Source organism: Pogona vitticeps, chromosome 2 (assembly GCF_051106095.1).
Source record: "Pogona vitticeps strain Pit_001003342236 chromosome 2, PviZW2.1, whole genome shotgun sequence".
In the NCBI taxonomy this organism is placed as follows: domain Eukaryota; kingdom Metazoa; phylum Chordata; class Lepidosauria; order Squamata; family Agamidae; genus Pogona; species Pogona vitticeps.
Window position 1 is genome coordinate 238,859,961 of NC_135784.1, and position 18,852 is coordinate 238,878,812.

The 18,852-nt window shown below is 42.1% G+C and overlaps 1 long non-coding RNA gene across 1 annotated transcript in view; it reads left to right on the forward strand.

The window, feature by feature from the left end:
• Positions 1-16,107, forward strand: part of LOC140704202 (uncharacterized) — a 126,634-nt gene extending 110,527 nt beyond the window's left edge. The window contains exon 7 of the long non-coding RNA XR_013542044.1: positions 14,092-16,107. This is a non-coding gene — a long non-coding RNA (uncharacterized LOC140704202). The remainder of the gene's footprint in view (positions 1-14,091) is intronic.
• Positions 16,108-18,852: the final 2,745 nt, after the last annotated feature.

Genomic DNA, 18,852 nt, shown 5'->3' on the forward strand with positions numbered 1-18,852 from the left:
TGCCACGACTAATAAATTTGAAATTTACACTGCTCCTTATATTGATAAAAGCACTATTTTAGGACATATTGTACCTCTAAATTTAACTTAATTATTTCATTTATCTCCTTGAAAACCAAACACCAACATTTCAATATATTCTTCTCACTCTCCCACCACATATGAAAATAAGTACCTATTTTCTGACATTCTCTTCAACACAATTTGAAGTAATTAACACTAGATTTAATTTCATCAGAGTTAAATACATGCTCCAAACTAACTTATAAGAATTTTCCTTTATCCTTACAAACATAGATTTCAATATTCTTATATTACATGTATTCTTTCAAACCTCAGTACTTATTTCTTCTCCCAAATCATATTCCCATAATGTTTTAAGCATATCCTGCTGATCCTCTGCCTCCAATAATATTATATAAATTTTATACCTCTCATTACCTTATTTTCATTTGCCATTTGCCTTCCTGTCATGAAGCCACTTTGATCTTCTTTAATGTATTTAGTACTGAAACTATTCAATCTCTTTGCTAATATTGCTGTATCTTAGAATATTGATTTCTTAAAGAAATACGTAGATCTAGAAGCTCCAGATTAATTGGATCTATTGTCAAACATCTCTTAATCCCCGATATTTCAAGTTCAAAACCTGAGATTGAGGGTCTCTCTCCCATGTGCTGTCAAGTCAATTCTGACTTATGGCGACCCTTTTCAAGGTTTTCCACTTGAGGAAGGCTCACTGCCAAGCCAAGGGAGGTCCCCCCTCATCCCACCTCCCTAGTTCCTATGATGTTGCTGCCAGGGCTGATGCAACACAAAGTCTTACAATATGCAAAACTGATACTCACCCTTCTTTGCTCCAAATGACACCTGTGCGCGCACCTACTAGATTGTTCTCTAGCTCCCTCTGCTTGCTTCTAGCCTTATGGGATGCCACACACATTCAGCCACTGCCTTGGTGAGCTGGTGAGCCCTGATGCCAGATGGGAATGGGTAGTGCTGAACTATAAAGCCACTTCACAAAGAAGAATCAAACATTATCCTCATTCTGAAATGTATCTCCTCTGCCTTGAGACCCAAGAAAGCACAGCAATTTCTTGAGCCTTCAGGCCATAACCTGAGACAAGGCAACCCTAATTGCTCCAGAACCAGCACCAGGCAAACATCCTAATGAAAGAATGCAATGGGCAAAGGGAAAATCAAGTGGAAATCTTGATTTTTAATTTTCATTTTGCTAATTTAGGGAAGAGCAAGCTGAAATGTTCCTGCAACAGTTTTAAAGCAACCTTGAGCTTATGCAAACTCTCCCTCCCACCCTCTTTTCCCTGAGAATAAGAATAGTTACATTTTTTGAACTAAAAATAAAACAGGGCATTCAATGTGTAAGAAACCATACACTAAGTTCTATGGAATTCAATGTTGGCACTAAAATTCATACTAGTAAACCTGTCCCCTTGTTGCTTTTCAGTCACAGTTACATGGAGGTCATAGTGCCAAGGGCGACTGGTTCCTGCTTGAGTTTATGGAGGACAAGGATGGGATCCCCAGAAGCAGTGCACATGCTCACTGCAGTACAGAGTCACAAATAAAAAATACAAGAATCCAGAAAAAGAAACACTGCAATCTATTTTATTTTTCAAATCCCAGTTCTGTCCAACTCTCTACTAGGTTTCATGTCAGTTGCTGCTGCCTCTTGTGAGTTTACGAGAAAATGTAGTCACATAGAACGTGACAGGAAACCATATCTATCACACATCTTCCCCAAAGACTTCAAGAAGTTTTGTAAAAATCTAGTCGGTTAAGGGACAACTTGTGCCCCCCTTCTGATATACTTGGGGAAATAATTATCATAAGGACGTGAGATTACTCCCTCAAAATATCTACCCATCCCACCCTCACCTCTCATCATATTGGGAGGCTCCAGGTGGCCATCCCAAGAGAGGCCCAGAAATCAGCCACTCAAAACCAGGCCTTCTCTGTGGTGGCCACTTCACTTTGGAACTCCCTGCCAACAGAGGTGCGACTGGCCCCATACTGCCTGGGTTTTAGGAGGCAACTGAAGACCAGGTTGTTTTCCCAAGCCTTTCAATAGGTTGTCCCTACACAAGTAATTTTATGTATCCCTTCTGCCATCAGCTTGCCATTAATTTTCACTCTTGTTTTATTGTTGTATTGTTGCTGCTGTTGTTTATGACTTTGTGTCTTTCTGTTAGTCACCCAGAGTAGTAGTTTGCCTACTAGTTGGGTGAGAAATAGATAGATAGATAGATAGATAGATAGATAGATAGATAGATAGATAGATAGATAGATAGATAGATAGATAGATAGATAGATAGATAGATAGATAGATAGATAGATAGATAGATAGATAGATAGATAGATAGATAGATAGATAGATAGATAGATAGATAGATGAGAGTCCCATATCTCAACCCTCAGAGAAAACACCTGTAGTTGGCTGCATTTTTTTTCATGTGTTCCATCAGTGCTTCTCCAAAGGAAAAAAAGACAGAAAGGAAGTGATTTTGCACAGATGCAGAAGCAACAATTGCCAAAAAGTCTGCAGCTAAGTGCAACATGATCTGTACAGCACAGGATGGTATAAGGAGACTGGACAATCTCTTGTGCAGTGTCTCAAGATTGTGCTAGCAGTGATTCAGGGAACAGTGCCTTTACCATAATTTCTTCTACTTGCATGTAGCTGAATCTATACCTATTGTTATATACAGAAAGCATCTGAGGCATGTACTGAAAATGGCGCTTGTGACGCTCCTCTAAGGAATTCATATAACATAGCAGTTAAAAGAATGGGCCATGAACCAGCAAATCTCCAGTTCAAATCTTCCCTCAGCCATGAAATCATTCTGTGGCCTTCACAAAGCTATGATTTTATAGCCTCTCATTTATATATGGATGACAATAATACTAGTATACTGTACAAAATGATTGCAAGACTTACTGAGCGAATGCATGTGAAATCCTCTGAGCCCATAGGGAATAATGTTCTAGGAATACTGTATGCTATGCAATACCACAACTTATGGGTTACCAGAAGAAGCATGTTGGAAACCAACTGCTTGACATATTTTTTTCTTTAAGACTTGTGTTTCAAAATTTGCTTGTTCTTAAGCAAATTGTCAGCTACAGAAGATTTCCCTTTACCAGAATTCCTGGCTTCGCTTCCTGTGGGGTGTAACTACATTCCCACTGAACCAAACAAATGATCATTCAAACTGGAATGTCCTACATCTCTTCCAGCATTGCACTGTGCTGGTTATTGCAGATCCAGGCATTTTTCAAGGATTCATCATGCACTATGGTGCTCAAGATGTGTTTGAGGTTCCCCAAAACTGATACTGAGAAAGCTGCTCCCTCTAATCCTGAGAGTAGCACATTACTCTCATGACCTGTAGCCCTGTGAAAATGACACAGAGCATAAAAGTTCTGTTGAACATTATCTTGATCATTCTGTTCTGGTTTGTGCCTATAGTACATGACTTCCCTTTATGATATATATAGTATAACAGAGACTGCTGCAACCTTTGCCTTAATTAGTGGTAAGAAGCAACATTTCATAGCTTCAGAAATAAGTAAGAGACCATTTCATTGGATTAATTATTACTTCCTGTTTAACATATGGTAGAAACTGAGTTCATTGCCCCACAAGGAGTAGACAGTGGTTTTATTTTATCAGTACTTCTAGGTGAGGCTACAGGGAGCCATTCCTTTTTATATAGAGATATATAACATATTTAACTCAAAACTAGGCTAGATTCATTCCAGCTTTCTGTGGTCAAAGATCGTACTTCAACTGAAGTTCATAGGTGGGTCTAGCAACTTTGAAAACTCAGTCTACTTATACTTATAAAATGGTAGTACTACATAAATCCAACCAATGACCTTTCCCAACCCATCTACTATGATGAACTTACAAACCTAAACCCACATGTCACCTTTAGCCTATAGAGCGAGTGTTGTGGTCAGTTTAATTCACCACAGCATGAGCAACTGCCTGGCTTTGGAATTTGTTCATATATAAAAACATTTGTTTATATATAAAAACAGAAGGCAGGGAATTCATCTCACAAATCTTTTCTCAGACAAAAACCTCTGCTATAAGCAAGTATATATATTTATATATTTGCTTATAGCAGAGGTTTTTGTCTAAGAAAAGATTTGTGAGATGAATTCCCTGCCTTCTGTTTTTGTTATTAGTTACGCCTGGTAATAATGTTCAATTTTTTAAAAAACAATGCCATTTCCTGTGATCAAGCAGAACCCAGTTTTTGATTAATTTAATGTGAGGTCATGTTATCTAAACAGACGTTATTCAGGCGTACTTGCACTGGATTGGAACCAGTGAGCCTAACCTTTTATTTTGGAGTACTCAGACAAAGAGGTGGTGTTTGATCTTCAGAATCAGCTAGATGCTAAACACAGCCATGAACAAACTTTGGAATGGGATGTTCAGAATCCTCCTGTTAGCCTGGCATTCATTCAGGCACCTGAAAAGAAATTATTCAGATACAAAGGAATTACCATGTGAATGGAGTTTCCACACAGTTTCTGCATATGCTGCCTTGCATTTTTATCAAGACTGCAAACACAAACCAGCGTGAGAAAGCAGGTGCTCTCTTCCTCTATCTTTTGAGCATTAGTCTTTCCCAGCAGTTAGCTGGGCACACTAATGGCTAAAGAACAGAAACTTTTTGATTTGGATCCAAATTCCTAACTTAGACATTGGTTCGGTGGAGGGGGGGTTAGATGTGCCAAGCTTTAGATCCAGATTGCATTGTATGGCACACCATTTAAACAAGGGGCCAACAGAGGTGAAAGAAGTCAATGCCTCGAAGAACAGCATGCAATGTCAACGTTTTCAACAGTAAACACTCTGGGGAAGGATTCTTCTGGAAACCACATCCTGGAGTTATATCAATTCATTATGAAGGACAGATTGAAAATCTGAGCCTAGAAATGTACCAATGAGCCCAACAGCATTTATATTCAGGGAAGTATCCTTAGGGCTGCAACATGACTGAAAAATGTGATAGTTAGATATTGCATCACACCAATAAGCAGCACCATTTTCTACTTTTGTTTGGTTTGATGTGTGTTCTTCTATAAGTGATCATTCTCCCAAGTAGGTTTCATTTAGCCTCCTGGACAGAAGACAACAACATGATAACAATCGGCTTTGTGAGCTATCAGCAGGTGAGAAAAACACCCCAAAAATTAGTAGCAATTCTTGACAACAAAGATGACGATGACAGCAGCAGCAACAACAACAACAGGATATATCAAATATCAGTTAGAAGTGCAGAAAGGAGGGAAGAACCCCAAAGGTTTTGCATCTAAGATAAAAAAAGAAAAGTAACAGCAACATGAAAAAGTTGATAGATCTGCTTCAGAACAAAGCATTCCAAGCAGATTAAAGCTTAAAGGATTTTTGACACAACCATATTATTCAGCTGAGCATCAAAGAGTATAGCCTTTATTGTGATAAAGAATTCTGAAATGGAAGAATTGTGCAGTTCTGAAGTCCATTTAAGGAAAATCTGGTATCCTTATCCATCAAAGCGTTGGAAGCATTTACATGAAGAAAATATGGATGGAAGTATTTGTTGACTAAATGTTTCAGGTCTCAGGCTATCTAATTCCTTTTATACTTTTTAAAGATGTATTTTTAAACAGAATGTGTGAATCACTAAAGCACAAAAATTGGAAATGGCTTGGCTAACTCTGCTTGATCAGAATAATCTCATTTGGACTGACAAAACGTTGAACATAGTGAGTGTCATGACCTCCCCAATGAAAGGTCTTGAACCTGGATTCATCAAAAGTGCTGCCTTATTTTGCAGCATGCATTAGTTAATTCAAATGTACATTTGAGTGATTAGATCAAGGAATAGTTATTGAATAGCTTAGCAATTTTTGCATAAAGCATATCTGAGTTTAAATACACTATTACTGATGATGGCAGGTTTTCTTACTGACTCTGTGAAAATGCAAAATATCTTTCTAGGTCTAACTTTAGTGGCCTAAAGATCTAAAAAAATGCCAAGTTATTAATTTTTTAAAGACAACCTCATCTATTAATACAATATAAAAATAAGAGCAATGTATTTAAAATAAATTTAGTGCATTAGTTTTCAAGAAGGCAAATTTAAGCCAGGCATTAGAGAAAACATTATAATAGTACCTTGTCTGGTCATTGAATCCATCCTGATGTGTTCTGGTCCCTTTTAACAGAACTTGGAAAAGTTACTTTTTGGACTAAAACTCCTAGAATTTCAGTAGCCACATTGACTCTGGCCTTCTGGGAACTGTAGTCCCCACAAGGAAACTTCCCAAGCTCTGCCCGAATATATCTGGACCATTTTCTAATACAGTATTCCATTATTTTGGCCACTGTTTTCATTCAGGACTCTTTAATACAGGGGTTCCCAACCCCCAGTCCATGGCCTTCCTTGAACTGGGTTGCAGACACAGATCTTTGCCCCCCGCATGCATGCACAATGGGCATGTCGTGCTTGTGGGTGGGATGGGTGGGCATGTCACACTTGTGGAGGGGCGTATCGCACTCACAGGGTGGGCATGTCGCTCTCATGGGTGGGTGTGTCACACTCATAGGTATGCGCATGAGCATGACACACCCCTCTGCAAGCATGACACGCCCCTTCGCAAGCGCGACACACCCACCCATGAGCGTGACACACCGATCCGCGAGTGTGGGGGCTGCCTCCCCCACGCATGGAGCCCGCACCCCCAATCAGTCCGCAGTCCGAAAAATGTTGGGGACCACTGCTTTGATATACAAAATATTGTAACCAGTATTGTGTATTTTACACATCTCATTGCTTTTTGGTGATTTTTTAAAATGCAAAAACCCAAACAAAACCCGCTGTGTTGGGCTGAAGGTCCTGTAATTTATGCAGAAAAATAATTCTTCTGCAAAAAACAAAACCATTCCACAATTTGTATGCAAAAAAAGGAGGGTATGTATGTGTGCTAATGCTGCTATTGATAAAAGAAGTGCTGGTCTTTTTGCCCACTGGGTATGGAGAATTTCTCAACCATTTTTTCTCAATAGGCTGTTTCAATATCTTGAGAATCCCAGGGGAACATGCATGGGTTGCTACACCCATTTTGCTGGCATTTATCCCTTGTACAGGTTTGTTAGGAAGCAGACAATCAGATATTAAGCTTTACTGGGGAAGAGAATAACATAGCTCCATGCTCCATTGGCTTGCCTGGCCAAAGAAATGGAGAAGGAGGCCTGAGACCATACTCTAAGCTCTGTGAGTCAGCACCCTAAGCATTCAGCCTCAGCAGATGACCATCATGAGGCATAAATCTTCCCTCTCATTCAGATGGCATTTGGAGATGGGGGCATCCTCAATTAGGTGGAACAGTTTATATTTTACATGCACAAAGGACCCACCTAACCTAATGGCATATTTCTGTACTGCATTTTCCACAATGTGTCATGCCCAAAGTGATTCACAAAAGATAAATAAATACAGTGGTGCCCCGCACAGCGAGGTTAATCCGTTCCGGATGAACCTTCGCTGTGGGAAACATTGCACTACGGAACACAAAAAGGCATTGGAACGCATTAAACAGCGTTTAATGCGTTCCAATGCCAAAGAATACTCACCATTGTGCGATGTTTCCCAGGGGCCGGCAGCCATTTTCACGCCCTCCCCTCACACAACGAGGGCGCCAAAATGGCTGCCATCAGCTGTCCGGCGGGTCCAAAATGGCCGCTGGAACAGCCAGAGCCGGGGTGCAACATTTTCGCGCCCTTGGTAAGCAAGGGGAGCGCGCGAAAACGCTGCCGGAAGCCCCGAAATGGTTCCGCAGTGTTTTCGCGCGCTCCCCTTGCTTACCAAGGGCGCGAAAACGCTGCGCCCCGGCCCCTTTCGGCTGTTCCGGTGGCCATTTTGGACGCGCCGGACAGCTGATTGGCGGATCGCAAAGCGAAGGTCGGTAAGCGAGCAGCTTACCGCCCTTCGCCCTGTGAATTACCGCCTATATGGGCACCGTTTTGCGATCGCATTTGCGATCGCAAAAACGGCCTCATAGAGCGAATTCATCACTCTACGAGGCGCCCGTTGTGCGAGGCACCACTGTACAAAATCGGTCATTGAAGTTATAACACATTATTACTTGGTGAACTCTCCAACACTGGAGGCCTTCAAAAGGAATTTATATGACCATTTGTCAGTTACATTGACTTGGATTCCTGCACTGTGTAGGAGGCTGGACTCTGGCCTTATAGGCCCCTTCCAGCTCCATGATTCTGTGATTCTGTGAGACAGCATTTTGCTGAGGATAAGAACATTTGCACTTATTCATTACATTGAGTTCAGTCAGACTAACTCCTGGGTAAATGGATGTAAGCTTGCATTGTGCTTCATGCTATTATTCTATATGCATGCACTTGAAAGTAAACCCAGCTGAGGGTATCTAGTGTGGTGTTGTGATTAGAGTGATGAAGTAGGACTCAAGAGACATGGATTTGAATCCCCAGCCATGGAAACTCAGGGGCGTTACTGATAAAACCACTCCTTAAATATTTCACTTAACTTGAAAGCCCTGTCATAGTCACGGCAAGTTAGCTCTCACCTCTCAACTTAACAAATCTTACTGAACATAGTGAAACATACTTCAGGATACAAGTGGTGCCCCGCATAGCAAGGTTAATCCATTCCGGATTAACCATCGCTATGGGGAAACATCGCTATACGGAACGGAAAACGCCATGGAAACACATTAAACTTAGTTTAATGCGTTCCTATGGCTCTTAAACTCATCGTTCTGCGAAGTTTCTCCATAATGCCGCCATTTTCGCGCCCTCAGTAAGTGAGGGCAGGGCGCAAAAATGGTGCGGGCGGCATTTTCTGCACCCGGCGGCCATTTTGGAACTGCCAATCAGCTGTTCCCAAAATGGCCACCGGGTGCAGAAATGATCGCAATGCGATGTTTAGCCTATCTAAACATCACAATGCGATCGCATTAGCGACCCCAAAAACGGGTCACTATGCAGATTCGTCGTTAAACGGTGCACTTGTTAAGCGAGACACCACTGTACTGTGCATAGATTTGCCCTGATGTTGCAAGTGAACATAACATAATTAAATCTTGTGCTGGGAGGGAGAAACATGATGAAATGCTTTTTTTTCAGTTTGAATACCTGAGGTTAGTATGCAAACTATGCAACCATTTCAATGAACGGTTAATGTTTATGGGCACAGGAGAGAAGTAGGACATACAGTGAATTTGCAGGTGCAAGATTTAATGCACCCAAATACATTTGTTATAATAAATAACTCTTAAATGTGAGTGCTTGAGAGAGAGAAAAAATCTTTCCAGGTTTTGTGACAAGAGTTAATCTGTCTTTGGGCTGAGTGTGATCAAAACACGCAGGGGTTTTGAAGTCAACCCCGTTGCCCTTTATAATAAGAGGAAATGCATTTGCCTTCTTAAAAATGGAAAGCTAAATAGACTTGACTTCAGCACTGAAAGCATTTCTTTTTCCTTCAGTAATCCATTCGTTTTAGAGTTTAACATGTCTTATTTTTTAAAATGCAAAGCATAAAATAGGGTGGTGGAATGTAAATTAATGAATATATTTATGACAAGATCTTTGAACATTGCTTATAAGCTTGCTGTCAGAATTAGTTATGCTGAAACCATATCATATTAGTGTGGCAGAACTGCTGTTTTGCTCAGTGTAAGCACACAGGCCTAATCAGGCTCAGTCTGTAGAAGTTAGCAACACCACCATCTAGCAGCACCACCCACATACTGGCATCTGAAGTCTCATTCTTTTGCCCTACTGAAATTTTAAAGCAATTACATCGAAACTCTTGGTACCGACAAATAGAACCCTTATCTCAGAGCACGTTGCTTGGATCTGTACCCACATGGAAGATGTGTTTGTGTTTGTGTGTGTGCGCGTACACATGCTATGAATTAAATCCACTGTTGCTCTAGTGGAAGTCTCCTAACTGATTTTAAGTTGTCGGACCAGGTGGCTGTTTTATCACCCTTGACAGGAATATAAAAACCAAACTTGAAACCTTCTAACAAAAACTTACCTGCAACTTTGTCCGGATAGCCATTGAGACACTGCTCCAAAATCAAGGCCTTAATTGGGCCAGGGCCCCTTCGGAACAGAAGGTGAGGCTGGGGGTGGCTTGTGACCCCCCCCCTTGAGTTCTTTCCCACATTGCCTCCTGGTCACCCTTTTGGGCCTGCTAATGATGTGTATGGGCCACTACATATGGTACATAGGTGCTTCTATTAGAGGAACTTCAGGTATTGAATTCCCAGCAAAACAGGCGGGGTTGAACCACCTGACCTGATGTCATGCGGGAATTGCCGGCTTGTGCCCTTTTCACCAAATGTCCACTATCAAACCTATCACCCAATACCGGGTGGGATGGTGTCATGAGCCATAGCCACATGGCATCATGTGGGATGTCCCAGCGCATGCTCAGGCACAGCACCACCCACATACAGAACCCTTCATCATAAAGGAGCCACGCATGCCCAGGGAAATCCATGTATGCCCTGTAGATCAGGTCCATATACTGGATTAATGCCAATGCTCTCTGTGGATAAGTGCAAACCACAGTTCCCGCATAAATAAAAAAGCCCAGAAGCCAGTTAGCCCAGCACCTGTCCGGCTTACGCCTGCACAATTTCTCACATTCCCTGTCTTCCTCCCTGTCCTTCTTCTTTCCTCAATTTTTCTATTCAGTAAAAAAAACACCATGGCCGGCAATAGATGATCTCCTAAAGGTAAGGACTGGTCACCTTCAGGGAGGGTACACCTTGCCACCGTATTGTAACCCGTGTCTACTGCAGCTAGCACCACTGACCCTCCTGTTCTTGTTGCTACACTCGCCGGATGTACCTAAGGTTGGCTCGGAACAACCCCTAAATTGGAACCCATGTGCATACAGTGTCCACACCCTACCACCTGTGGAAGTAAGGCCGGGGGGAACCGGCACCTCCTGGCTCCTGGTAACCCACAGCCAAACACTCACAGACTGTGTAGTGCCTGGTCTAACGGTCCCCCCAGCTGATGATATCACTCCTGGCACCACGGTGAGGGCACTTGTGGATGCAGGTTCCTCCAGCACAGCCATGGCCATTCCACCATCTCTGCTTGGCTCCTGGGGAACATCCTGACTGCAGCCGCTTCTGCCTGCTTTTCCTCCTCTGTCCTTTGAGTCTGGGTTCTGGTGGACACCATCTGTGATCTGCTATGCCACTGCTCAGTGACCCGCGCCACTGGGGTACCACCTGCTGAAGATATACCTGATGGGCTGGAACGCTCTCCTTCTAGAATAGCGATGCGTGAAAGCATGAGATTACCGTCCTCTTAAGCTCCGCCATTTTCCGCTATTTAGACTCCCTTCTGGACCTCCACACTGCTGTCCCACTGTCAACAACACCCTCCTGTGCTCACTCCCTCTCTAACACACTAAGCATCTCCCAGATTGTTCTATAACCCAGCCAATCATCATTGTCAGATGAGGAAATGACTGGAGGTGAACGTGGGGGGGGGGGGGAGCTCAGCGCTTAGCAGGCTGTTTCCCGTTTTTCCTACTTCTGTCACCCTTAGTACCTATATTACTGCCTTTATAAAAAATAACCTCTCCCCAGTTAACAATCTTACCCCATTATCAATAGCACTAACAACTAAGCAAAGCAATTTATCTGAATCTAAATAATCCTATAATAACACCTACAATTAACAGTGACTTATGTCTAATTAGGTCGAATATTAATTATAAAGATTACTATAGTTACAGTATATAACCCAACTTTAGCTCCCTCTTTTTTAAAAAACTAAACACCCATGCACTGGACCCCCTATGAGAAATGGCAGGGGTGGGGGTGGGGGGGATGGATGGGGTAACTCAGACAAAAGGGGGAAGGGGAAGCGGGGCCAGGTTGAGTGGACCCTTTCAAGGCTTCTGCTCTCTCCCTCACCCAGCTCTCGCGATGCCTCACCTCTTCCCAGCCAAATGGGCAAAAGAGCCCCGCTTCGGCAGCTGAGCACCTAGCGAAGAGGCAGTTACTGATATTCAGTTGCAATCTGGCTTTCTGTAACTTGAGCCCATTGTAAAGTAAATGATTATGAATGAATGTTGCACCTCCTCTGTATGACAATATTTCAAAATTGTTGTATACAGTGGGGTCTTGACTTGAGAACTTAATCCGTATTGGAAGGCGGTTCTCAAGTCAAAAAGTTCTCATGTCAAATATGCATTTCCCATAGGAATGCATTGAAAACCATTTGATCCGTATCTGCTCTTTTCCGTCCATAGAAACTAATGGGAAGCTGCTATTCCGCCTTCGACCACTAGAGGGGGATATTTTGTTTCTTTTTTTTCCTTAGGTCAAGAAAGGTTCAGGGAAGGCAGGGAAAATACAGTCCAGGCAGTACAGGACCAGGCAGTCTGAAGACTGTCTCCCAATCCACTCTCTAAACGCTGGGAGGAGTGAGGAAGCAGACAGGCACCCTTTTCACTGGCCAACAGTTAACTGAAAGTTCAATTTTTGCACTTCCCCTGCCTCCCACGTGGTTTTTTTTTCAGTTCTTAACTCAAATCTAAATATGTAAGTCAAGTCAATATTTTCTTTTGAGAGTGGTTCTTAAGTCAAAATGTTCTTAACTCGAGCCGTTCTTAAGTCAAGACCCCACTGTACCTAAAAGTGCTGTGAGAGGTTGTCAGGAGTAAACTAGTATGCTGATGACCATATGTCTGTGTCTCTTTTCCATCTAATTCTAAATAAACTGTCTTCGTTCTAAACCACTCCCTGATGTCAGTAATGAAATTGATAAAGGCAAACAAATTGAATTCAGTCCACATAAGACAGAGGTGATCTTAGTCAAGTGAAAGGCAGATTAGAGAACAGAGAGTTTAACTTGTGTTGGATGGGGTTGTACTCCCTTTGGAAGCGTACAGCTTGGGTTTATTCCTGGATTCAGGTTGGATATTCAGGTTTTGGTAGTGGCGAGGAGTGCATTTGTACTTACAAGTCATGTGCCAGCTTTGTCCATTTCTGAAAATGTCTGACTTGGCTGTAGCAACACATTCCTTGATTGCATCCTGCTTGGATAGCTGCACTGCAGTTTACTTGGGGCTGCCTTTGAAGACTGTTTGGAAAGTTTAGCTGATTCAGATCAGTGTTGACAGACTGTTGCCTAGGTCTGGCAAAACAACAACAACAACAATAACAAAAAACACCCTTTCTTGTTACAGTGGTGCCACTGGCTGCCAGTCCATGTCCGAGCCCAACTCAAAGTGATTGTTATGGCTCATAAAGCCCTGTGTAACCTGGGTCTAATATTTGATGGGCCATAGATTCCGATATAATTGTCCCCAGTGTTTGAGATCTACAAGAGAGGGCCTTCTCCGTGCCCCCCTGCCCTCACAAGCATGTTTGGCGAAGAGAAAAAGAGGGAATTTTTGATGGCTCCTCCTGGGCTATGGGACTTCCTCCTAAGTAAGGTTTTTCTGTTTCTTCAACTAACAGGCAAAAACTTTCCATTTAAAGCAACCCTTTAGAAATGGGTTGGCCTCATGAGACATTGGTTTTATGGTGCAGTATATTTTACTGCTTTGTAGTGTTTTAAATGGACTTTTAGTTGTTTTTAATAAGTGGCTCTTAATGTTAGTGTGTTGAATTGTATTGTGATTTTCATTGTTTATGTCTTTCAGCAGTTTGTAAGACAGCTTACTTTTTGAGAGAAACTCAGGACAGAAACCAAAAAAAAAAAAAAAAGTCAATAAATGTTTGGACCACACAGCATTATTTTAATAAAACAGAGTGGACGCTGAGGAGGGGCCATTATAAATGAAGACTAACCAATCAGTATGTGGTTGTATGAACCCAAATACCAGATGAAAAGAAGAATCTATGACCAAAATCTTTTTTTAATTGCATTCCATTTTTTTTTTAAAAAAAGGAATAGGCAAGCAAGATCTCCTGTTCTATTCTGTCAGACAACATCAGATTTAGACCAGACAAACTACCCCTCAATAATCTCTTTTTGCTTCTTTTCAGGAGCGGAAGAAGAACTAGATGAGACAGACGAGAAAGGGCCTAAGGAGCTACAGTCAACCCCTTTGCCATCTCTTTTTATACACTGTTAATAGAGATATTTCCACACTGACTTCCTTTGGCTATATGTCTCTTTCTGGCTCCAAGGGCAAGTTTTACATTGCATTTCTTAAAGGTTGTTATTTGCTTATTACCACTGAAGGTGGAAAGAGGGTGGAAAATAACTAGCCACCTTATTGGAGGTTTATTGCTATTGGCCGTAGTGAAAGCTATTTATCTGAACTGACCTAAACAGATTTATTACTAGGTACGCTCAGTGCTGGAAGAAAAGCTCATTCTGCAGAAGTTGCACTCCAGTCAGTATTTAATGTCTCCTTCACACCCTAGCAGCAATTTTAGCTTGTTTCTCTTGACATTTGTATTGATTTGCAACTGAAGTAAAATCCGCAATATTAGTATTGTCACTGCCCTTGACTTGACTTAGCCCTGGCTCCTGCTGTAGCTTTAGTTGCTCATGCAAGCAATTCTACTCATTCTCAGGTGCACACCTGTCTGAGCAAATGTAAGACGGTGGCCAAGCAATCAGAGATATAAGCTATAATGAAGCAAAATGGAAACAAATGGGAAACTTAAACAAATGGGAAACATGATAGACCTTGTGAGAAGTGGGATTCTGGGACTGTAGCTCCCAGAATCCTCTGAGGCAGAGGAGATGCAGTCCAAAAATGTGATTTTGACAAGCAGTGAAAATGAATGGTACTTATAGAAGGGTGAATCACTTATTTTTCATCTCTGTCGCTGCTGTTGGCCTTGAACAATATGTCCATCCCAATCAGTTTTTAAAATTATTTGTGCTATTGCTTTTTTAAAAAATGTGAATTTAATGCATCCACACAGTTGGCCTATATACATTTCTAATCATTTCTTCTCTCTCCCAAAATACACATTCCTGGATTTATTTACATACGTCATATTTTAATACCAAGTCTTTTGGTATATCAATGTTGCACAAGCAGGATGTACATACAAATAGCTTAGCAGCTTAGGGGTACATCTTGATCCGGCGCTTACCATGGAATCCTGGGTAGCGTCAGTGGTCTGCACTGCCTACTTCCATCTTTGGAGGATTGCCCAGTTGCATCCCGATCTTGATGTTGGGGCCCTCACCACTCTGGTCCATGCGCTTGTGGTCTCAAGATTAGAATTCTGTAATGCGTTCTATGTGGGGCTGTCTTTGAGATTGATGCAGAAGCTTCAAATGGTGCAGAATGCGATGGCCAGACTTCTTACTGAGGTGAAAAAACATCAACATATCTCCCCCATTCTGGTGGCTTTTCATTGGCAACCTGTTCATTTCCACATTGATTTCCAAGTATTAATGATGACATATAAAGTCCTAAATGGTTTAGGACCTCAATATCCGTTGGAACACCTTCTCCTACCTAGATCTACCCATATCGCTCACTCTAGCCAGGAAAGACGGCTGAGGGGCCTAACGCTGAGGGAGGCCTGAAGAGAAAGAACAAGAAAGTGGGCCTTCTCAGCAGTGGCCCCTCAACTCTGGAACACTCTCCCACCAGAAATTTGTCTGGCTCCTTCGCTGGGCATTTTCAAGAACCAACTTAAGACCTGGTTCTTCAGACAGGCCTTCCCTCCTGTCGATACCTAACGTATTTCACCATCCTCTAGTGTATTAATATTGTTGTTTTATTGTATTTTAATATTGTTGTTAGCCGCCCAGAGTAGACTTTGGTCTAAATGGGCTGGGTATAAATAAATAAATAAATAAAATAAAATAGTAGTGGACCAGCAAACTCTGCCACCGGTGAAGAATAAGTATTTATTATTTGTAGACATGGGTGCACACATGTTATCTTACACACACACACACACACACACACACACACACACACACACACACACACACACACACACACACACACACACACACACACACACACACACACACACACACACACACACACACACACACACACACACACACACACAAACCCTGACTTGACCATCCTCCAGCACTGCTCAATCTGAAGATCTGAAAAAGCATAACAATTCCCTAAGATCTCTGCTGAGACTTGGAACTTTGCACAGAAAGGGAGCATCCAAAGCATTTCACAGTCCCCTAGCCACTCTCCCAGGGAACAGAGTTCACTTACTTTCAGCTGGAACATGTTTGTTTGTGGACATGTTTTTTTAATGGGATGCATTGCCCACTGGGGGAAAATGTGCTTGGCACTGCATTTTAAATATACATATTTTGAGTTTCTCAAAAATGCCCAGTTTGGGGGGCTGCATCCTTGGTAATCTGTCAGCATGGGTTTGCAGCACAAATTGTGTTCAGCCTGTGAACAGTTTTGGAAGTGTCAATGAAGACAAGCCTGGCAAATCTCAGTTTCAACCTGGATTTTTCACACGCATTTTGTTTTGAAGTGCCGTTGCTTAATTAATGCATATTGTGGACAGATTTGTGAGTGGGACCTAATTGGTCCCGTATTATGGCACAAGGTTCCATTAACCGTGTGTGTTTTTTAATTTTTTTGGTTTGGTTTGGTTTTGATCCTCTAGTGTATAGCACCCCAAAGCCACATTTCAACTGCCTTAGGACAGGTGAAGAGACCTGTCAATGCATGAGGCTGTATGTGTGGCAATTCCTTAAAATATTCTAATGAACCTATGGAAGAAGAAGCCAAGTCTGCTGTCCCCCTTTTGCGCTCCAGATGTTTGACTGCAGTTCACATAACTCCTTCCCATTGGCCATGCTGGTTGAAGCACCTTGGAATTGAAAACATTCCTTTATTTTTAACCTAAGTAGGAGCTGGAACAAGCAACAAGAGCTCGCTCTGTCACGCAGATGTGAACTGCCAACGTTCCAATCATCAAGCCCAGTAGCTCAGCAGTATATATGAATCACTAATTTTGAATAACTGAAATGGGCTTCAGAAATATTTGGAGTATTAGCGTATTTTATCTTTCTCTGGGCTACTAGATAAGATCAACTGAATATCTTCCCAACATACCTTAATATTCCTAAGCTACCTGCTTTATTTAATTTAATGACATCCTGTACTCACATTCTGCAGCCGATAAGGCAGGAGCCCCCCCTTTTTTTGTTTTTGCTTTTTGTTAACTGCAAAATAAATAGTGAGCCTCTCATGCCTTGTTACTTGAGTTTCAGATTCAAAAGCCTGACATTTAAGCTTAAATATTTATTCGTATTTGAAACAGCATGATTGCATAATAGCATGAAATCCATGAAAATACAGAGGATAATAGTGTAGCGTGATGCTTTGATTAGCTGTACGCCAACCTGAGAAGTAGGAAATGTCAATTTCCATTGGCTGCATTGCACTGAACCATATAGTTAGGGAGAGAAATGTGTGTGGTGCCCTGTGGTGGTGGTGGGGAAGGCAATCAGGATTAAAGTAAACCACCAGCAGCAAGGGGATTTGAAAGCAGAAAGAAGAAAAAGGGAAGGGGAGGTGTGGAGCAGCAAAGAACAAAGCCAAGAGAGATAGCAAAGAACTGAGTGTGCTTATTGACTGTATGGCTGTAGGGTGTGGAACATAGCCAGAGAAGCAATTCCGAAATCAGTCTCTCCAAAATATACAGCTAGAAATGAATGAATGCTGATCTGTCTTTATCAGCCACCATGTCAGTCTTTTGGGGGGGGCAGCAATTTCCTTTTAAAGATGGAGAACTCAATTTGAGTGCAGGTAAAACACTGCGCTAAGTGCCTATTTTCTAAGGGGCACTCCTAAGGCACAGAAATAGATGCATGTTTATTATATATCACTTATGAATATGCATATGCAAGTAGATGTCAGTTTTCCCCCTATACCTAGCTTTTCCCCCCTATCTACTTATGTGAGAACCCAAAGAACTTACCATAATTTTGGTTTGCCTCTGTAAATAAATCAAAGATTCAGACACTGGATTTTTTCACTTTGGTTTGAATTCACCATCTGAATCAGGTCCGATGAGATCCTCCTCAGTGCGAACTGACTTGTGGCCCAATATGATTCACTGAAGTGTCTCCAAATCAAATCAGGGAGCCTTTACTATGCACCCACCACCCAGCTGATAGGTGGGCACTTGCTGTAGAGAGGCGGCAGGCCCGGGTTTCCTTCACAGAGCTGACTAGTGCCTCTGTGTATGTATCCACCTATAAGTGTTGGGTACATGCTCAGAGGCAGAGGGACTGTCTTCTGGAAGAGAAGGGAAGCTGGGCCCACTGTCTCTGAGGATGGCATGGAAGAAGTGGCGGAGGAGGTGGCGGGGGAAGCAAGATCAGGATCAGGAAGAGAGGTGAGGGGGCCATGAGAAGGGGCTGGATTGGCAATATAGGAGGCAGACGGTAGGAGCAAGAAAATATGAACCAGAAAAACGAACCATGAACCCATTTTCCAGGGGTTCATGGTGGTTTGTGGTTCCTGCTTCACTACAACGCATCAGAAGTCACCAGTTTTCTGGTTCTTGCCTAGAGAGTTGTCACCTAAGGAATTCATGTCACATAGCAGCAATACAAATGGATCTTGTATTTTACAGTTTTCTAATTATCCTTTACTGTATTTTGTAAGCATTTTAATACGGAAAAGCATAATATAAATTTAACACAGAAGAAGAGGATGATGACAAATGACCAGACTCTCAAAAATAGGTTCTATATTTGCCATAACCAAATACAGTGGTGCCCCGCATAGTGACGTTAATCCGTTCCAGGATTAACGTCGCTATCAGGATTCATCG